Source organism: Pan troglodytes, chromosome 3 (assembly GCF_028858775.2).
Source record: "Pan troglodytes isolate AG18354 chromosome 3, NHGRI_mPanTro3-v2.0_pri, whole genome shotgun sequence".
In the NCBI taxonomy this organism is placed as follows: Eukaryota; Metazoa; Chordata; class Mammalia; order Primates; family Hominidae; genus Pan; species Pan troglodytes.
The window spans coordinates 121,561,893-121,585,243 of NC_072401.2; the positions used below are offsets into that span (position 1 = coordinate 121,561,893).

The 23,351-nt window shown below is 37.7% G+C and overlaps 1 long non-coding RNA gene across 1 annotated transcript in view; it reads left to right on the top strand.

The window, feature by feature from the left end:
- Positions 1-23,351, top strand: part of LOC134809807 (uncharacterized) — a 509,671-nt gene that overhangs the window by 333,152 nt on the left and 153,168 nt on the right. Inside the window, exon 5 of the long non-coding RNA XR_010156343.1 lies at positions 3,930-3,984. This is a non-coding gene — a long non-coding RNA (uncharacterized LOC134809807). The remainder of the gene's footprint in view (positions 1-3,929; positions 3,985-23,351) is intronic.

Sequence of the window (23,351 nt, forward strand, 5' to 3'; positions counted from 1 at the left end):
AATACTTAGTCCCAGGTATTATATTGCATGATTTAAATATTGTACTAAATAATTTGAAGTTTATCACAGCCAATGGCAAAACCCTTCAATATTTCTTGAACTCCCTTAAATATTACACTGAAATAATCATTTTGGCTTTAAAAACACGAATTAGTGATGGTGTACTAGATGAATTCAAACAGAGTACAAATAGAATGAAACCAGCAAAAAGTATTAAAAGCTTAATAATAGTATTAATTGAATCAGAATGATAACATAGATTGTTTTTTATTAATAAATGAGTTTATTCTTCCCCAGTATGCATTTCACCAAAGTCTTTTTAACACCAATTTATATGCATGTCTTTGTCTTACCCAGTTCTTATGTGTAGTGGCACATGCATTTACATTTGTCTCTAAAAGTTTGTAAGCAACTGTGCAGATTAAGTAGATGGAGTAATATCATTGTTGCCTCATGTGAACACATGAGTCCTGCAGGTGGAATAGGTTGGAATGGTATATATTGAGAAAGCAAACACTTGAAATGGAACAATAAAAAAGTAAAAATAAAAGAAAAGAAAATTTTAAAGTGTTTCTGATTTCAGTAAGACATATGATATTTAAATATTAATTTTAAAATTCTGGAAAGATGATTGGCATTTAATATTTGTTGAGTTGCTATTTCAAATGTTTTCTAATATTTTACATTGATTAATTTAAAGGTCAAAAGAAATTAATGTTGATATGTTCAAACACAAAGCCTGAAGCCTGTATCCAACAAATTATAAACGTCTAAGTAGATGAAAAGAAAATATAAAATATTGATATTATGAGGAAATGACTATTGGACCTCAACTACAGCTTGCTCTTTATTTCAAATTCTCTAACTGATAGTAATAAAAACCACAATATTCTACTATTGAGCCACTGGATCAAAGCTGAAAGCCATCCTACCATAGGACTTTCCAGATAAGAGATAAGGGAACATATGACTCCCCTGTTTGTTGAATCCACGCTGAGCTGTGGTTTTTGACACTTGCTACCCAATTGCTTCCTGCAAATTCTGAACAGATACTATAAATACTTTTTATTCCAGCCTCATGATGGTGTTGATATTCTCAATAGTCACATCTAATTATAAAGCTGGCTCTCTTTGTACATAAAAGTGGAGGGAGATCTAATAATTCAAATACAAATAACTCTTTCAGTGGTCAGAATGATCAAGGCATGGCTACTTTATTTAAAAGTAAGTTAATTTGGCAGTTATCATATGCTAATATTTCCCTGCCATTTTTCAAAGTAAAGGTAGAGACATATTTGCTTTTCCCATGGTTGATTCAATTAATGAAATATATAAAATCTTCAACACAAGGAAATAAAGAGATGAAATGTCAGGTTGTACTGGAAATGTAGAAGTATGCTAAGTAAATAATAAATATGGTGTATTTACTATCCAGCATATTTATTTACCAAGGAAAGAGACATATGTATTTGCATATATATTACATTCTTCAACTCAGAGCCTTATTATTTCCATAAGTGTGTGATCACCAGTATTCCTGCAGCAATATCCCAAGAATGCTTAAAGTTGGGAAACAGATAAATCTGTATGTTGGATAGATTTTGAAAAATCAGAGTTTCTGTTGACTTCTGCTTAAGCAAATTTCTTTCTAATATTATTCCCAATAAAAATGCCACTTAGATCCTTATTTTTCTTTTTCTATTGTTTGCTGAATTCACACATTATATAACTGAATTCCCTAAATGTTTATACAACATACCTAGATATAGAAGTATCTTTTAATTCATTTCCTTCTTTTCTGAAATGACATGACATTTAGGGAAGATATATCTAATTATTATCTATTATGAATACCTTCATTAAACCTCAGCAAAATATTGTCAAAAGTAAGTATAAAATTTCAATTTCATACATAGTTTTAGGTTATAGCTATTAGACAGCCTACAAAATAGGAAAAGGTGATGCTAGCTTATTATTTTCTTTTTTGTTACCCAAAAGAAAGATACAAAGAATGACCAGTTATGTTTAAAAGAAAAACAAAGAAGCCAGTGATTTGACTACTTCTGCTCTCTGTTATCTATCCACTACCTGCACTGGACAGCCTCCTGAGCTTACCAGATTGTCTACCGGAGGAAGCTGTTTCATCAACTATCTTTTTAATTATGCAAATGCAATGTAAATATATGACAATGTATGGGATTCAATACAAAATACACTAGAACCTTCCTCAGGCTTAATCATTTATCTTGATACACTTGGGAATAGCTCTCGGAGGTCTGACTTAGGGGTAAGGTAGAGGTTGAAAGGACAGTTTTGTGTGGTAGTATTGAGTCCCCTCAGAACACAGCAATCTGAGGTTACCTTTTTATTTTTTATTTTTATTTAATTAAAATAATTAATTAATTAATTAATTAATTTTGAGACAGAGTCTTGCTCTGTCGCCCAGGCTGGAGTGCAGTGGTGTGATCTCGGCTCACTGCAAGCTCCGCCTCCTGGGTTCATGCCATTCTCCTGCCTCAACCTCCCGAGTACCTGGGACTACAGGTGGCCGCCACTGCACCTGGCTAATTTTTTGTATTTTTTTTTTAGTAGAGATGGGATTTCACCATGGTCTCGATCTCCTGACCTCGTGATCCGCCCGCCTTGGCCTCCCAAAGTGCTGGGATTACAGGTGTGAGCCACCGCGCCCGGCCTTTTTTTTTTAATTAATTGATGAATTTGTGACTCATCACTGTGCCCAAATAAACAGAATAATGGACTTTTATTCATAATTTGAGTGTGTCTCACCACAGGGTTTTCCTCTGCCTTGAAAGCTGCTTCTGTAGAGCTTCTCTTTGCTCACTGCTGTTCATCATCCACAGTCCAGAAACCCCTGGACACCTCAAATGGCAACCCCTGCATCCAGCACTTCTATTCCCTTACTCTTCTTGCTTTTTTTCACAGTAGTAAGTACTACCTGAAGTTATTTGACTCATTTTTTTCCTTGGCTATTGTCTGTCTCCCACGATTAGAATGTGGGCTACAGGGGAGCAAGTATGTTATGTGGTCCAATTTTTACGGAGCTGAAACCTCCATATCTGTGGTTTCAGGAGATCTCATATTCCTCCAAGATTCTAGCAGTCAAGACCATCTGAGACTGCCTCTAGCACAATGACTAGAGGCATTCTCTAGTCAGTTAGAAAAGCTACCTTCTATGGGTAAATTTTTCACAAGGGCATCCCCTTTTGGTGAGATGACCCCACGGACACAAAGCTCGGGAAGCAACATGAGCTGTTGAACAGAGTAGAAAAGTGTACCTCTTCCTCTGGGCATTCCCCATGCTAGGATGCTCCACTGGTTGGGGAATCTGCACAATCGCATAAGCAGTGGCTGTGGTCCTATGCTTGCTATAGCTGCCATTATCGCCAAGACATTCGGACATTGTAGGGAGTCAGGGAATCACATTCTAACTTAGAGAAGGAAGCCAGTTGTAGTGGTGGAACCTAGGTCCGCACTTAACCTCTCCCTCATCCCCAACTCTGATAATGACAAGAACTGTGTCCTATTCCCTTCTAATTCGCCATTGCCTAGCACATCATCCCAAAGTGTTAAAGAAATATAATTTGATGTTGTTAAAGGGAGGATTGAGGTGAGGGAAGTAGGGTCAATGCAGAAAACAAAAAGAAAGGAATAGAGAAAGACAGGAAATGTAGGGTCCCATAGACATTAAAAGGACTTGACTTGCTCACAGGGAAATGTATTAGAACTACCTCAAATAATCACGCAGCCTCAGGTGTCCCTGGTCTTGAGAATCATCAACACAGCTTTATTGAGTGATTCATCAATGGCAGCCTTGCTCTAAGCTCTGGTGATTACATTCTGATGTTATTCATTCGGGCACCCACACCCCATTTGCCTCTGCATCTTTACGGTTATTTTTTTATCCCAAGGCCGAAGACCATTTGGACACACTTCTATCAAATCCTGGCAGTCTCCTTCTAACAGGTATGCAGTTTTCTCTTTAGACCCCTAATACACAGATAAGACTTGAAGGAATTTATCTGCATTCCCTGATTGGTGTGGCAATGGAAGCCCCGCCCTGCATCCCGACGCTGAGCACAGCTGCAGCTTTCGCTTGTTCATTCATTCAGTAGATATTATTTTCATGCCTACTCTATGCCAAGCACTGCCGTTCTTTGAAATAAACCTTCGCCTCACCTCTCACCAGTCTTCTGATATATGAGAGTGTCTTTATCAATGGCCACCCTCCCTGAAGCTTAGTCCTCACAGCACGTTGTGGACTCCTGCCGTTCCCCTGAGCATGGTGCTGGCCTGTGTTACCTAGGCCTATTTCTCTGCACCTGTTTAACTCTATCTACTCTTTGTCTCATTCCTTAACAGCCTCCATGCAAGGGTTGTATAAAGAAGTTACATTCTTTATACACCCACCACATTATTTCTTTTTTCTGAAAATATTACTAAGTGCTACTTTTGCTGTGTATGACTAAAATGTTAGTCAGCACCTCTGTATAGTTACAGATTTGGAAAGAAATATTGTTCTACTTTGGGAAATGAAAATCAGGTTGAAATATTTAGAAGATTTTGTAGCATTTGATGTTGACCTGAGCATAAAAGATTGGATTGGTGTTGTTGTTAGAAAAGCATCGTTAAAGAAAAACTGAAAATATGTTTTAAAAAAAGGAATACCAATATGAAATTAGAATGCAAGACTATGTTACCCATAAGTATAAACTTTACTTTAAATATTGCTTTGAACTATACTGCTATCCATGTTTGACATGAACCGATTTGTCAATCGAATGACATAATGCTTGCTCTTTTATATCAACTTTCACATAGACAGAAGGAAGGAAAACCATATCTTTTTGAATTACTCTATTACAGATACATAAGATTCAAATGATTGGTATAACTTACAAAGAAATTTTAAGATGTGACACACCTGATACATGATTAGAAGCGTCTCAAAATCCAGAGAAATTGAGGTACTGTGGTGCACCCTGAAGCAGATTTTGAATTTCCTTTAAATGCTAGTAGTTCATAGAAGAAATCAAGAATCAATTTAAATTGAATATATAAAAGACATTTCAACACATTACACTGAAACAGAAGAAATGCCAACTCTTTTTTTTGTTTTGTTTTTGAGACAGAGTCTCGCTTGGATGCCCAGGCTGGAGTGCAGTGGTATGATCTTGGCTCACTGCAATCTCTGCCTCCCAGGTTCAAGCGATTCTTGTGCCTCAGCCTCCTAAGTAGCTGGGACTACAGGTGTGCGCCGCCACCACCCCTGACTAATTTTTGTATTTTAGTAGAGATGGGTTTTCACCATGTTGGCCAGGCTGGTCTCAAACTCCTGACCTCAAGTAATCCACCCGCCTCGGCCTCCCAAAGTTCTGGGATTACAGGCGCAAGCCACTGCGCCCTGATCAACTCCTTTCATTAAGAGCAATTATGTGTTTAATTATGTCTAGTTTTATAAAGACAACAAATTATTCAAAGGACTCATGAGGGAAGGGATTATGTTATTCATCCTTGCACCATCTGCATGCACCCACATGAGTTACATCCCTGGTTCTTTTATTACTCTGTTCTGATGCTGCTATGAAGAAATGCCCAAGACTGAGTAATATATAAAGGAAAAAGGTTTAATTGTCTGACAGTTCCACATTGCTGGGGAGGCCTCAGGAACCTTACAATCATGGCAGAAAGAGAAGAAAACACGTTCTTCTTCAGATGGCAGAAACAAGGAGAAGTGCCTAGCAAAAGGAGGAAAATTTCCTCATAAAACTATCAGATCTCTTGAGAACTCACTCACTATCACTAGAACAGCATGGAGATAACCACCCTTGGGTCTCTCCCACAACATGTGGGGATTATGGGAACTACAATTCAAGATGAGATTTGGTGGCGGGGGGACAGAGCCAAACCATATTATTCTGCCCCTGACCCCTCCCAAATCTCAGGTCCTCACATTTCAAAATATAATCATGCCCTACCAACAGTCCTCCAAAGTCTTAACTCATTCCAGCATTAACACAAAACTCCAAGTCCAAAATCTCATTTGAGACAAGGCAAGTCCCTTCTGCTTATGAGCTTATAAAATCAAAAGCAAGTTAGTTACTTCCTAGATACAACGGGGATACAGGCATTGGGTAAATACACCCATTTCAAATGGGAGAAATTGGCCAAAACTAAGAGGCTACAGGCCCCATACAAGTCTGAAATCCGATGGGACAATCATTAAACCTTAAAGTTCCAAAATGATCTCCTTTGACTCCTTGTCTCACATCCAGGTCACGCTAACTCAAGAGGTGTTCCGCAGCCTTGGGCAGCTCCACCCCTGTGGCTTTTCAGGGTACAGCCCCCGCTTCTGGCTGCTTTCAAAGGCTGGTGTTGAGTGCCTGTGGCTTTTGCAGGTGCACAGTGCAAGCTGTCAGTGGATCTACCATTCTTGGGTCTGGAGGACTTTGGCCCTCCTCTCACGGCTCCATTAGGCAGTGACCCTGTGGGGACTCTGTGTGGGAGCTTCAATCCCACATTTCCCTTCTGCACTGCACTGGTTCTCCATACCCCTGCATGAAACGTCTGCCTGGACATTCAGGCATTTCCATACATCCTCTGAAATCTAGGCAGAGGATCCCAAATCTCGATTCTTGACTTCTGTGCACTGGCAGTCTCACACCATGTGGTAGCTGCCAAGGCTTAGGGCTTGCACACTCTGAAGCCATGGCCTGAGCTGTAACTTGACCCCATTTAGCCATGGCTGGAGCGGCTGGGACCCAGGGGTCCAAGTCCCTATGCTGCACACAGTAGGAGGGCCCTGGGCCTGGCTGTTTAAAATAATATTGTATTTATTTACATGAAAATGTCTTCACATTGTATTGTTAAACTTAAAAACAGCGCCAGGTATGATGGCTCACTCCTGTAATCCCAGCACTTTGGGAGGCCGAGGTGGGCAGATCACTTGAGGTCAGGAGTTTGAGACCAGCCAGGCCAACATGGTGAAACCCTGTCTCTACTAAAACTACCAAAATTGGCCGGGGGTAGTGGCTGGTGCCTGTAACCCCAGCTATTCGTGAAGCGGAGGCAGGAGAATCGCTTGAACCTGGGAGACGGAGGTTGCAGTGAGCCAATATCATGCCACTGCACTCCAGCCTGGGTGACAGAATGAGACTCTGTGTCAAAAAATAAATAAATAAATAATAAATAAAACAAATAAAGATAGGTGATTGATCGCAAAGTATAGTCACATTTTTGTTTAATAATTATATATTCTAAATTTAGATTATATATATAATTTTAAAAATAATACACATTGGAAAAATATATTATCCCTAGTTTTTCAACATTTTTACAAACAATTCAATTAAATTTTAGTGATATTCTGAGGTATACATTCCTAGTTATGTGCTAGAATATTTAGTGATATTCTGAGGTATACATTCCTAATTATGTGCTAGGATAAACTACTGTAAGTGGAATTACTGGATCAAACAGTTTCTCTTCTCCTTCTTCTTCTTCTCTTCTTCTTCTTCTTCTTCATAATTTCTTGTTTGCAGAGAGATAGTAATCAAATAACCTCATTACTAAATATGTATTTACAAAGAAAATGATCACTCTGATGCAAAGTAATGTTTTGCAAATAATGAAAAGAATTTAGGACTTACACAGATGTTCTTCCAGTGTGTACAAGGCCCTGTGGCAGAACAGACCATGGCTTTTTGAGAAGCTGAAAGAGGGCTGAGTGAGAGTTGCTCAGAAAGAAGCATGCAGAGTGTTATGATGTATGTCTAGAGAGATGCATGGAAACCAGATCATGCAGTGGCTTCTGGGCCATGTTAAGGGTTTTGTTCTTTATTCTAAAAGCAACAAGAAGTCCATTATGAATTTTAAGCTGATGTCTTGGGGCATTCGACATATGAGAATGGTATTTCAAAAAGCTTACTCCTGCTGCAATGCAAACTACTTTGGGGAAAGTTTAGAATGGCAGATGTGGACACCAATTCATAGTGAATGTATTTTATTCATATTTAGAAAGCAAATTGACAAAACACGGTGAAAGACTGGATATGGGAAGTGAGGGAGAAGGAGATATCAATGTTGATGACTGGAATTTTACTTTATGGAATTAGATGGATACTAATCCAATGACTCAAATATGGAATATAGGATGACATCTATTGTTAAGTAGGTAATTGTATGAAAGGAAGAGCCTGGGGCTCAGGGGAGAGGATTGGACTAGAGATAGATTTGTGTGGGAGTGTTAGGTGTACAGACAGTGATTGAGTCTATGGGAGTTGATGAGATTGCCCAAGGACTGAATAGAAAGGGACACATGAAGAGAATCTTGGCTTGAATCTTGAGGACATCCAACATTTACTGACTGAATAAAGAAGAAAAGGCCAGTAAAGAAGATGGAGAAAGAGAGCAGGAAAAGAAAATGACAAAAGTGTTCTGAGTAATAAAGACTATAAAGAGGTGAAAAAATGATGATGGAAAATGGAAATAGAATTTAAAGCCATGAATATTACTGATGACCTAGTTGCATAGCACTTCAGGAGAGATAAAAAGAGAAGTCTGATTGGTGTTACTGGGAAGTGAGTGAGAGTTGAGAAAATAGTGCATGGAGATAATTAGTAGAAGAAATTTGGTTGGGAACATAGGAGGGGAAACACAGTATCTGGAGCATCATATGGGTTCTTAATTATTTATGTATTAACTTCAGATCAAGATATTTGATTAAACTTATTATTTACTATAAGGAACAAATTAATGTCAAATAGAGAAAGAAAAATTGATAATATGAGGAGCCTGGGGAGACTCCACAGTACAGGAAAGGCATTGGTCTTAGAAAGAGAGGCAATTCAGTGTTTTGCTTTGGAAGCCTCTCTTCACATATGTATTATATATTGCAGCTGACTCTATATTAACAGTTGTATCTCCTTAAGCTGTGATTCTATTACTTCTTAAATCTTTAATGCCGTCAAGGTTAGAAACTCAGAAAAATAGATGTAAAAATCCACAGAAATGTTTTGGAATTTTTTATCCATGTATTACACTTTTCACTTGGGGATTTAGTAGTTATCTTACAGGCAGAATAAGTTACTGCCCAGAAACTTTTAGTTTAGTTTAGTTTTTAATCTTTGGTCAACCACAGTTAATCTCAGACTTAGATACACACAGAAGTTACTAAGTGAGATTGTGTACATCCCATCACACCCTCTACAACACCACATCTTTGGTTTTTTCATTTTTGTCAGCTTGATGGACACTTTCTCATCTTCACTTCAATTAATCCCGTTTTTTTCCACTTTAACCCAGAATTTAGAGTGAAAGAAACTTTAAATATCTTTTGTTTTACTTCTAAGTAATAGGTAACATTTCCAGGTCTTCCTTATGTTGAATCAATAAGAATGAAATGTTTTAGCCTTGGCCAGAGTGGCCCCATATTTTATCCTCTTAGCACGTACCTGTCCTGTAGAGAAAAAATGTTTTAAAAATATAACACGTTCATTTAAAAAAACCACAAATTTCCTTAGAAAATTCTGTGTATTTTATGAAGAACTTTGAAATCATCATGTCCTATTCATATTTTTATCCCTAATGCCTAGTGATATTCAACAATGTGTGTTAAACATATCAGTGAATGAATGAATGGTTTGTGAATTGTTGTGTCTAAATTGACATGGTTCTTGAAAAATGAACATGATGGTATTATTTCAAACTATTATTTTAATTGACCACTAATATAAATACTTAAAATATAAAATCATTCATTCTTACAATATTCTGAAGATATTATTAATCCCATTGGAAAAATGAGAAAATTGAGGCCTAGAGGATTTATGTAAGCAGTGCTAGTTTATTCAGATAGTAACAGGGGAATCTGGAAGTCGATTGTATATCTGACTCCAAAGTACATGTTCTTTGCCATGTCACAAATGGTGATATATGTGTTTGGTCATAAAAACTCGCAATAATGAGTATATTTATTTCCTATCATTAACTTCTACCCAGACAGATCTGCGGGCAGAGACACTATAATTTTAGGCATTTTGCTTGGATCTATCTTCTAGAGAGAGCTATTCAGTTTTCTGTATGCATGGTGTACTACTATAGAGATATGAAAAATGGGTTTTCAAGTAAGTTTTTTCTTGGAAAAAATAGAACTATATTTTAAGGCATTTAAGTACTAGTATTAGCTTATTATGCTAAAAATGTTGTAACTGAGTCAGAAACAATTCTATGTAAACACAATATAAAAATTTGGAAATAACTAAATAGTTGTCTGACCCCAAATATTTAACTCTAAGAAATCTAATTCTGGCTTTATCCCAAGGTGATTTGGGAAGAGCTCACCCTGAATTCTGCTATTAAGTAAGAGTCATTTTTTTTTTTCTGAAGTACACCATAGAACACCATCCTGATCTGGGACTTCAGGGCAACTTGGCAATGAAAAAAAGCATACACAGGCAACTTTCTGATCATTCAATGGCCTTCCTGTGACCTAGCCACAACCACTCTATTAATCTACTTTATCATGGGGATTAGTAGTGAAAAATCCTCATCCTTCCAGCGGGCACATCTGTTCCTAACTTTTCTTATCTCTCCATGTTCATTCCATGCAGTACATCTATTCTTCATCAGCCATGAATGTCTCTGCTTTCGAGAAGAAACATTTTCTGTCATTTTATTTCCATAGATAATTTTTAAAATAAAAAAAATTGCTATTCTCTCCTTTCCTGTCTTATATATACTTCCAAACACATAGCATATTTGAGTTTCCTCAAAGAACACAACATACTGCTTTTCTGAGTAAGTTTTACAGCTGTGCAGCATTTACCAAGAGAAATCTGCTGTTTAAAGCTATGAGTGATGCCCACCAGAGCACCACTTTTATACATGCTCTAAATACATGCATGAATGTTTCTTCCTAGCATCTAAGATCAATGAGATGTTTCACAAAATAATTCATGCTAGAGGCAATCTCTTTACCTCTGACTCAGGCACACTTAAAGCAAGAAGGAGGTGCGCTGGGCCTGTTTGATGGGGGTGCCTGTCTTCTTCCCGCAGCCTGACTCAAGCTGGGAACTGCGGTATAGGGAGCAAGGCCGGCTCATCAACACACTCCCTTCTCCCAAGTTCAGTCTAGGGATCACACCAAAGGAAGGAGCTCCATGTTTCTCCTTCTTCTCTGTTCTCTGAATACAGGTAAAAACCTTCTAACTTCAATTATAGTGACAAATAAACAGAAAATACACACACCAAAAAACCACTAACCACTTCTGAATGACATATTTATTTTTAAGATTCATTTTTTAAAATTAAATACTTATTTTTACTAGTTTCCACAATGTTAGAGTGAGATAGAATATTATTTACTTATGCTTTAAATATTATTTTAAAATTAGAAATATGTTGTTCTCTACATTTAATAATAGTATAAAAAAGGAGAAAGACATTATTGAAGACATCTTTGCTTTCATAGTTCAGATTTTTATATTCTTATAAATAGCTAAAAATAAGGTTATAAGGGAAATACTGGTGACTTTTTGGCTAAGCACTTCATGTGATATTTGAGATTACATATATGTATGTGGGTGTGAACATATATATGTGTGTATGTGTGCATATATACATATATGTATACACACATGCACATATATAATACATTCATATATACACTAAAATGTCAGCTACAAAGTAGCTTTTGATTATTTGTTTGTTTAAATGGCCAAAAACGAATACAAGCTTTTATATGACCAAGGAGCTCTTTTACAAATGCACGGGTTTATCACAAAGACACCAACATACTCCATGGTACGTCTTCTACAGCAAGGCAGGCTCACAGCTGAACTTGGTTTGGAGTTTCTTGGGCTGGAGTATTTTGATAAATGGAGATAAATGATTAAAATTGTTCAGTCTTTCTAAGCCTTAGCAAAATATGACACTATATATGCCTCCAAAGAGATTTATGTTTACTCTTACAGCTGGCTGTTCATAGCTGCACCATTCCTTGGGGAGGTCTGCAGATCTACAGAGAATAAGAGTGTTTCACAGCTGTAAGAGATTTAGATCCCTTTAAAGTACTGCTGGAGCTCCAGCAAACCAGTGTTTCAAAAGAAAGTAAAGCTATGTGGTGTTCATAAGCTTCCCAGCCTTAACCTGGGGAAGCTCACCTGTCAAAGCCTGCTTACTAAAAACTTTGCTGAATTGTTGGCTGACATTACAAAATGTCTAAAATGTCATCATGTGTAGCAAACAAATCCCTGCATTTCCACATGTTGTTCCTGGGGCAAGTAGGCAACATACTGAATAAATGCATGTTCATCAAGAAGTTCAGTTGTCTATGAGGAAGATGTGATGTGGGAGGAAGTGACTATATCATTGTTACAGGAGGGGAAGGCTGGGGGAGGAATAAGGGCGGGAGGCAACTGTCTGTTGGATGTCTCTTATGTGCCAGCAAGGTTGACTCCCTGTCCCACACCCTGCTCTGTGGTGGGTCCAGCACTCTGTGGTGAGAACAAACAAGAAAGGAAGGAGAGATGGCCAAGCAGCAGGCTGCCTGCATTCATTATACTTCTACACAACCAGAAGAGGAAAGAGCATCTACATATTCCTAGCCCTGGTTCATTTCTGGGATTTCCTTTCAAGCAGAGAGGCAACTTCAGGGACCAGGCAACTTGGCTATATTACTACACAGTTTGCAGTTTAACATTGACACTGACTGGGGTTAGCAAAAGAAGAGACAAAGCGGGCGACCAGTAGGACTCATTTCTCCTGTAGAAGGCAATTTGATCAATGTATACACATCATATTTTTGCTTCATGATCTCATTCTTAATCTGTACCACAAGTGATTCCCAAACTTATATTAGAACTTCTTCCTTTTTAATCTTATAATAATTTATTGTTTGGAAGCAACAATAGCTTCCAAACACTGAGTCCCTGAATTAGGAGTGTTTAATTACCAGGCAGTGCAGGAGGATTGCAGGCTTCTGTTGCTGTGGAAGAACCTTAGCCTCACCACTGATAGCATGGCTAAGAGCAGAAGAGAGTATACGCTCGATGCAGGCAAGCGGATTCCAAAGAGAAGGGGCCCTGGCTAACCTGCTTGTCACCATGCATTAACCATTCCTACAAGATATTCTTCTTGCTGTGAGGGTAGGTAAATAAAGGAAACATCAGAAATTACTCCACGCCACCCACATCCAAATACAATCTCTATAGTACATATAATTAAACTAAAATGACACAGAAAGACTGAGTATAAAGTGTTGAACATTACTGTATAAAATAACTGCAAAAAACTAAGGTGATAATGTTAACACTCAATAAAGAAAAACTAGAGGAAAAGAAGTTTATCTGAAACAAACAGGAATTTTATGTCACAAAGTATCCTGTTCAAAATAAGATAGAGTTAATACTGCCACCTACTAAATAGTATAGATCATAATCCATTATAAAAAACAGATTAAAATAGAAGGACAATTGCCAAGAACACAATGACAATATAAAACATCAGTGTGGGTCAATTATCAACTAACTAAAATTGCAAAATAAATTAGAGGACAGCAAATAACATAAAAGAATGATTCAGTAGATTCTCAACAAAGAATATGGCTTCTTTTCAAATACCCACAATATAGCTATAATTTTTTAAAAGTTTCATTTAGTACATCATTAAAAAGTCAACAAATTTTCATATTAGTAATAGCATAGGCCACATTCCCTGAGAAGTTAATACAGTAAAATTAGGAATTAGCATAATATATGTTTTCACAAGGAAAATAACAGTAATACCACAACTATTTAAACATTTTTCTAAAGAAGAAAAACATGTTGCAAAAGAGCCCCTGGGTTCAAAAGGGTATGAAAAGATGTCATGGAAGTTGAAGGCTAGCTAGAAAATAACAGTGAGAGTACCAGAGAGTGACACTGGGGGTGGGGGGAGGGGACATGAACTGGAAAACACATATTGCCTAAAATGTTTGCATTTTTGTTCCAGAAATAACTAAAATAAATGAAGTGATAACTCAAGAAATCAGGGGTAGAAACACAAAACAAATGCCAGGTCCACAGGAAGAAGGACATAATAGAAATAAAGATAAGAAAGGATCGAGACTGCGGGAACAAAATGTAGTGGGTCTTTTCGGGAGCAAAAGGAGTTTTTAAAATTAGTATTTTCTAAAACTAAAACTAAATATTAAAAACATTAAGATTGTTCTTATCCACAGGGTGCCTGATAATTCCATGAGTAAAATTTCTTCAATATTAAGTGATATTCTGCCATTGTGTGTGTGTGTTTGTGTATGTGGTGTTCGTATGTGTGAGCATGTGTGTGTATATTCCACAATGCAAATTAACATCAGGGAAATGTACTTTTATTCTGGCAATGCACTTTTAAGATTATATGGTTCAATAAGAACTAGTAATTCAGCCGGGTGCGGTGGTTCACGCCTGTAATCCCAGCACTTTGGGAGGCCAAGGCAGGCGGATCCCCTGAGGTCAGGAGTTTGAAACCAGCCTGACAAACATGGAAAAACCCTGTCTCTACTAAAAATATAAAATCAGCCAGGCGTGGCGGCGCCTGTAATCCCAGCTACTCGGGAAGCTGAGGCAGGAGAATCGCTTGAACACAACAGGCAGAGGTTGCAGTGGGCCGAGATGGCGCCATTGCACTCCAGCCTGGACAACAAGAGTGAATCTCCATCTCAAAAAAAAAAAAAAAAAATAACTAGTGATTCTCAGTGTTTAATAGATGTTTGGGTTACATGTTGGGCTGAGAATGGCAATAAAAATTAATAATTCATTCAAACTCAAAGCAAGACCATCAAAATAATTTAGTTCAGAAAACAATGATTATTTGTGTTTTTATTTATTATTTGTGTTGCTAGAAGAATATTTAAAAAGTTTATTGCTTATACCAAATCAAATTTTTAGTGCCTGTAATATGATTCCTTCAACAACTGTATATGGAAGAGCTGCTATGAGAAAAGTACTGGGAAGGCAATGATGAACAAAAGCTGACATGGTTCCTGACCTCCTGGAACTTAAGAGCCTACAGGGCAAGAAATCTATTCATCTAATATTGCATAAACAAATACAAAAGTATTACATGAATACTATTCAAAATCATAAGATTATGTAAAAAGGAGATTTGATGTAGTCAGGCAAATCGGGGAAGTCTTTCTTAAGGAAACAGTAGTTTTGCAGAGATTTGCGAATTAATGATATCAAGTCAATCAGCAGGTACAAAGTACTCCAGGCAGAGTAATTAGCATATTCATAGGCACCGTGGCAAGGAGGGACTAGACCTTTCTGGAACTAGAAAGTGTGGCTGGTGTCCACTGAGGGAGTCCGAGAATATCTGGTATATAGTGAGGGAAAGGAGAGACTATGAAGTCTCTGCAAGGGTCTTACCTTCTTACAAAAGAGCCATGGAGATTAAATAAACTTTAGAAACGAAGTGTGTGTGGGTGAGAGAGAAAGAGAGAGAGATCGATCAGATCTCTGTGTTGAAAATCTTATGGCTACAGTGTGTGCATAGAGATTTTTGGGAAGAAACTGTGGGCTAGAGAGACCATTTAGGAGGCTGTTTTGTGAATCCTCATGCCAGCTGATGGTGACATGAGTGAAGTGCTGGAGACAGAGTTCAAGAAATGTCCATCAGCATCATCTAACCAATGTTCCAATCCCGTGCAACCTGTTTACTTACAGTTTTGTAGAATAAAATAAGGAATTAATCACTCCTAGAAATTAATGATGAATACAAGTAAAAAGATGAGTCAAAGAGAGTAGATGAAATTTGAAGTTTTTTTTGAGATGGAGTCTCACTCTGTCACCCAGGCTGGAGTGCAGTGGCACCATCTCAGCTAACAACAACCTCTGCCTCCCGGGTTCAAGCGATTCTCCTGCCTCAGCCTCCAGAGTAGCTGGGATTACAGGCATGAACCACCACGCCTGGCTAATTTTTGTATTTTTAGTAGAGACGGGGTTTCACCATGTTGGTCAGGCTGGTCTCGAACTCCTGACTTTGTGATCCCTCTGCCTCAGTCTCCCAAAGTGCTGGGATTACAGGCGTGAGCCACCAGGCCTGGCCCTGAAATTTGAATTTTAAGTGATCATCTCCAGAGATACTCTTCAAAATGTTGTTTCAGGATAAGACTTCTGAAAAGAGCTTAAAAGTCACTTTATTTATTTATTTACTTTGTAGAGATAGGGTTTCACTTTGTTGCCCAGGCTGGTTTCAAACTCTTGTCTTCAAGCAATCTTCCTGCCTTGGTCTCCCTAAGTGCTGGGATTATAGGCCTGAGCCTCCGTGCCTGGCCAGGAGTCTTATTATTAAATCATATCATGTGAAAGGGAAGCAAAGCGAGATGGTAGATTAGAAGGCTGCATCAATCTTTCCCCTCATACCCAACCCCCTGCCGTTAACACCAAGTTAACCTACACAGAAAATAAAAACACCTTCATGAGAACCAAAAATCAGGCGAGCACACACAGTACCTGGTTTTAACTTCATATCACTGAAAGAGGCACTAAAGAGAGAAAACACAGCCCTGAATCACCAATGCCAACCCACCTCTCTTTCCCCATGCCAAACAGCAGCTCTAGAGCAGAAAAGAAACCCAGACCAAACTAGCTGATGCCTGCCCAAGGAGCGAGCATTTAAACCAGCCCTAGCCAGAAGGGAACTGCAGATGCCAGTGGTCCGAACTTGAATTCCTGCAAACCTCGCCACCAAGGGCCACATCACTCTGTGTCTCCAAGTAAACTTGAAAGGTAGTCTAGGCCATAAGGACTGCAACCCTTAGGCAAGTCCTAGTGCTAAGCTAGGCCCAGAGACAGTGGACTGAGGGGGGTATGTTACACACTGAGACACCACCTGGGACAGCTAAGGGAGTGCTGGCATCACCCCTCCCCCAACCCCAGGCTGCACAGCTGAAGGCTCCAAAAGAGAACCCATCCTTCTGCTTGAGGAAAGGAGATGGAAGAGTGGGGAGAACTTTTTCTTGTATTTAGGATACCAGCTCAGCCACAGCAGGATAAAGCCCTGGTCAGAGTCATGAGGCCCCTATTTCAGGCACCAGCTCACAGATAACATTTCTAGACATACCCTGGACCAGAAGAAAAGGATCCAGTCCTGACGGCATTCATTACCTGCTAATTGAAGAGCCCTTGGTCCCTGAATAACCAGCAGTGATACCCAGGTACTACATTGAGGCCCTTGGGTGAACCTTGAAGACTTACTGGCTTTCCATGAGACTCAGCACATTACCTGCTGTGGTGGCTACTGGGTAAAACTTCTTCTGCTTAAGAAAAGCAGAGGGAAAAGTAAAGGGAACTTTGTCTTGAACATTAGGTACCAACACTGCCACAGTGGGGTAGAGCGCCAACTGGGCTCTTGGGGGTCCATGATTCCAGATATTGACTCTTGGACAGTATTTCTGAACCTGCCCTGGGCTAGAGGGGAGCCCATTGCCCTGATGGGTGAGTCCCAGGCAAAGCAGCATTCACCACAAGCTGACTTAAGAGACCTTGACCTTAAAGTAAAAATCTGTGGTAGTCTGGCAATACTCCTTGTGGCCTGGGGTGGCGGTGGCCACAGGGTCAGACTCCTCTGCCTTTGGAAAGGGAGAGAAGAGTGGGAAGGACTGCATCTTATGGCATGAGTGCAAGCTAAGTCTCAATATAATAGAACACCTGGTAGACTCATAAGGTTTCTGACTCTAGACCCTGACTCCTGGACAGCACTTCTGGACACACCTGGGGCCTGAGAGACCTCACTGCCCTAAAGGGAAGGACACAGGCCTGGCTACCTTTGACACCTGCTGATTGTAGAGACCTATGGCCTTGAGTGAACATAGGCAGCAGCCAGAGAGTAATCACAGCAGGCTGTGGTTGAGACCCAGTGCTGTGCTAGCTTCAAGTCTGACCCAGCACAGTCACAGTAGTGGTGGCCACAGGGGTGCTTGTGTCACTCTTCCCCAAGTTTTAGGTGGTTCAGAACAGAGAGAGAGAGAGAGAGAGAGAGAGAGAGAGAGAGATTACGTTTGAAAAGAAGTTAGGGAAGAGAACAAGAGTCCTCCAGGTAATCCAGAGAATTCTCACAGATCTGCTCCAAGACCATCAAAACAGTACATCTACGAGTCTACAAGAAACACAGAGTTACTGGGCAGATACAGCTTATATTAATATCACAACACCCAAGTCCTTTCAAATATCTGAAAAGATTTCCCAGGAAAGAGCACAAATAAGCCCAAACAGTAAAGACTACAATAAATACCTAACCATTCAGTGCCCAGACACTGAAGAACATCTGCAAGCATCAACACCATCCAGAAAAACATGACCTCACCAAATTAACTAAATAAGGTACCAGGGACCAATCCTGGAGAAACAGAGATATGTGACTTTTCAAACAGAGCATTCAAAATAGCTCTAATGAGGAAACTTAAAGCAATTCAAGATAACACAGAGAAGAAATTCAAAATTCTATCAGATAAATTTAACAAAGAATTTGAAATAATTTAAAAGAATCAAGCAGAAATTCTGGAGCTGAAAAATGCAGTTAGCCCACTGAAGAATGCATCGGAGTTCTTTAGCAGCAGAATGGATCAAGCAGAAAAATGAATTAGTGACCTGAAGACAGGGTATTTAAAAATACACAGTCAGAGGAGACAAAAGAATAAAAAACAATGAAGCACACCTACAGAACCTAGAAAATAGCCTCAAATGGGCAAATTCAAGAGTTATTGTCCTTTAAAAGAAGGTAGAGAAAGAGATAGAGGTAGAAATATATTCTAAGAGATAATAACAGAGAACTTCCCAAACTTAGAGAAATATATCAATATCTAAGTACAGTAAGATTATAGAACACCAAGCAGATTTAACCCAAAGAAGACTACTTCAAGTCATTTAATAATCAAATTCCCAAAGGTCAAGGATAAAGAAAGGATTCTAAAAGGAGCAAGATAAAATAAACAAATACAATGGAGCTTCAATACATCTGGCAGCAGACTTTTCAGTGGAAATCTCACAGGCCAGGAGAGAGTGACATGACAAAAAGTGATGAAGGAAAAAAGCCTTTTTACCCTAGAGTAGGATATTTTCTGAAAATATGAAGAAGAAATACAGACAAAGGCTGTTTCATCAACACCAGCCCTGTCCTATAAGAAATGCTAAAGGGAATACTTCAGTCAGAAAGAAAAAGATGTTAATGAGTAATAAGTAATCACCTGAAGGTACAAAACTCACTGGTAATAGTAAGTACACAGAAAAACAGATTATTATAACACTGTAACTGTGATGTGTACTCTTATCCTAAATAGGAAGACTAAATGATGAACCAATCAAAAATAATAACTACAACTTTTCAAGACAGAGTAAGTACAATAAAATACAAATAGAAACAATGAAAGATTAAAAAGAGGGCAGACAAAGTTAAGGTGTACAGTTCTTATTAGTTTTCTTTTTGTTTGTTTATGTGAATAGTGTTGTTATGAGGTTAAAACAATGTGTTATAAAATAGTATTTTCAAGCCTCATGCTAATCTCAAATGAAAAAACATACAATCAATACACAAAAAATAAAAACAAGATACTAAATTGTATAACCAGAGAAAATCACCTTCACTAGTGGAAGGCAGAAAGATAAGACCATAAAACAAACAGAAAACAAATTTATAATGATAAAAGTTAAGTCCTTACTGATAAATAATAACATTGGATGTAAATGGGCTAAATTACCCAATCAAAAGACATAGACTGGCTGAATAGACAAAAACAAAAAAGACCCACTGATATGTTGCCTAGAAGAAAAACTCTTCACCTATAAAGTCACACACAGACTGAAAATAAAGGGATGTAAAAAGATATTCCATGCCAATGGAAACTGAAAAAGAACAGGAGTCACCTTACTTAGATCAGACTAGATCGATTTCAAGACAAAAACTATAGGAAGAGCCAAAAAATGTCACTATATAATGATAAACTGGTCAGTTCAGCAAAAGTATGTAACAATTTTAAATACATATGCACCCAACACTTGAGCACCCAGATATATAAAGCAAATATTATTAGAGCTAAAGAGATATATAGGTCCCAATGCAATAATAGCTGGACTTCAACATCCCCCTTTTAGCATTGGATGAATCTTCCAGACAGGAAATCTGCAAAGAAATATCAGACTTAATCTCAAGTATAGACCAAATGTGTATATCTAATAGATATACATAAAACACTTTATCCAATAGCAGAAGAATACACATTATTTTCCAGAGCACAAAGAATATTCTCAAGGATAGACCACATGTTATGTCATAAAGCAAGTCTAAAAATATTCAAAAACATTAAAATAATATCAAGCATCTTCTGTGCACACATTGGAATAAAACTAGAAATTATTTACAAGAGGAATTCTGGAAACTACATAAATACATGGAAATTAAACAATATTCTCCTGGATGACCAGTGAGTCAATGAAGAATTTAACAGGTAAATTGAAAAATTTCTTGAAGCAAATGATAATGAAAATACATTATACCAAAACCTATGGGATACAGAAAAAGCAATACTAAGAGGGAAGTTTATAGCTATAAGTGCCTACATCAGAAAAGAGGAAAAACTTCAAATGAACAATCTAATGATGTATCTATAAACAACACTGAATACAAAAGAGGCTTGTGTAAAAACTCAAAAAAAAAATCAGTCTTCTAACAATGAAAAAAAAGAACTAGAAAATCAAGAACAAACCAAACCCAAAATTAGTAGAAAAGAAATAATAAAAATCAGAGCAGAAATAAATGAAATTGAAATAAAAAATACAAAAGATAAATGAAAAAAATAGTTGTTTTTTGAAGCTAAACAAAGTTGAAAAACTGTTAGCCAGACTAACAAAAAAAAGAGAGAAGATCCAAATAATAACATTGGAAATGAAAAAGGAGTCACTGTGACTAATACTGCAGAAACTCAAATGATCATTAGTGGCTACTATGAGCAAGTAAATGCCAATGAAATGGAATATCTAGAAGAAATAGACAAATTCATAGATACATATAACCTACCAAAATTGAACTGGGAACAAATGCAGAACCCGAACAAACCAATAACAAGTAACCAGATTGAAGCCATAATGAAAATCTCCCACTAAAGAAAAGGCAGGACCTGACTGTTTCACTAATGAATTCCACAAAACATTTAAAGAATTAATGCCAATCCTACTCAAACTATTCTAAAAAATAGAGGAGAAGGGAGTATCTCCAAATGCATTCTACAAGGCCAGTAATACCCTGATACCAAAACAAGACAAAGACACATTAAAAAATGAAAACTATAGGCAAATATCTCTGAAAAATATTGATGCAAAAATCCTCAACAAAATACCAGCAAACCAAATTTAACAATACATTAGAAAGACCATTCATAACCAAGTGGGATTTACCCAAGGATGCAAGGATGGTTCAATCATATGCAAATCAAAATATGTAGTAGATCATGTCAACAGAATAAAGCACAAAAACACCATATGAACATTTCAATTGATGTTGAGAAAGCATTTGATAAAATTCAACATCCCTTCATGGTAAACACCCTCAAAAAACTGCGGAAAGAAGGAACATACCACAACATAATAAAAGCCATATATGACACCCACAGGTAGTAACATATTGAATGGGGAAATGCTGAAAGTCTTTTCTCTAAGATGTGGAACACAATAAGGATGTCCATTGTCACCACTGTTATTCAACATAGTCCTGGAAGTCTTGGCTAGAACAATCAGACAATAGAAAGATATAAAGGGCATCCAAACTGGAAGGCAGCTATGCTCACCACTATAACACCAACATATCCAGGGCATCCAAATTGGAAAGGAAGACATAAGATTATCCTTGTTTGCAGATAATATGATCTTATATTTGGAAAAACCTAGAGACCCTACAAGAAACTATTAAAACTGATAAACAAATTAAGTAAAGTTGCAGGATACAAAGTCAACATGCAAAAATCAGTAGCATTTCTACATTCCAACAGTGAACAATGTGAGAAAAAAGTAATCCCATTTAAAATAGCCACACATAAAATTAAATACCTAGGAATTAACCAAAGAAATGAAAGATGTCTATACTGAAAATTGTAAAACACTGATGAAAGAAATTGAAGACAACAGCAAAATAAAATAAAATAAAATATGTTCATGGATTGGAAGAATCAATATTTTTAAAATATCCATGCTACCCAAAGCAATGTACAAATTCAATGCAATCCCTATCAAAATACCAATGACATTCTTCACAGAAGTAGAAAAGAAAGCTATCCTAAAATTTATATGGAATCACAATAGACCCAGAATAGCCAAAGATATCCTAAGCAAAAAGAACAAAACTGGAGAAATCACATTACCTGATTTCAAATTATCTTACAGAGCTATAGTAAGCAAAATGGCATGGTACTGGAATAAAAACAGATACATAGACCAATGGAACAGAATAGAGAACCCAGAAACAAATTCACACACCTACAGTGAACTCATTTTTGACAAAGTTGCTAAGAACATACACTGGGGAAAACAGAGTCTTTTCAATAAATGATGTTTGGAAAACTGGATATCCATATGCAGAAGAATGAAACCAGCAATGAAACCTATCTCTCATCATATACAAAAATCAAAATGATTTATAGATTAAAACCTAAGACCTCAAACTATGAAACTGCTACAAGAAAACATTGAGGGGAAATCTCCAGGACATTGGCCTGGGCGAAAACTTCTTGAGCAATACCTCACAAGTACAGGCAACCAAAGCAAAAATGGACAAATGAGGTCACATCTAGTTATAAAGCTTCTTCACAGTAAAGGATACAGTCAACAAAGTGAAGAGACAACCTGCAGAATGGGAGAAAATATTTGCAAACTACCCCATCTGACAAGGGATTAATGACCAGAATATTTAAGGAGCTCAAACAACTCTATAGGAAAAAGTCTAATAATCTGATTAAAAAAAATGAGCCAAAGATTTAAATAAACATTTCTCAAAAGAAGACATATAAATGGCAAGCAGGCATATGAAAAGATGCTCAACACCATTGGTCACCAGAGAAATGCAAATCAAAACTATAATCAGGTATCATCACACCCCAGTTAAAATGGCTTATGCCCAAAAGACCATGATATGGTTACACTTTGTGTCCCAACCCAAATCTCATCTTGAATTATTATCCCCATAATCCCCATGTGTCAAAAGAGAAACCAGGTGGAGGTAATTGGATCATGGTGGGGTTTCCCCCATGCTGTTCTTGCGATAATAAGTGAGGTCTCATGAAATCTGATGGTTTTATAAGGAACTCTTCCCCC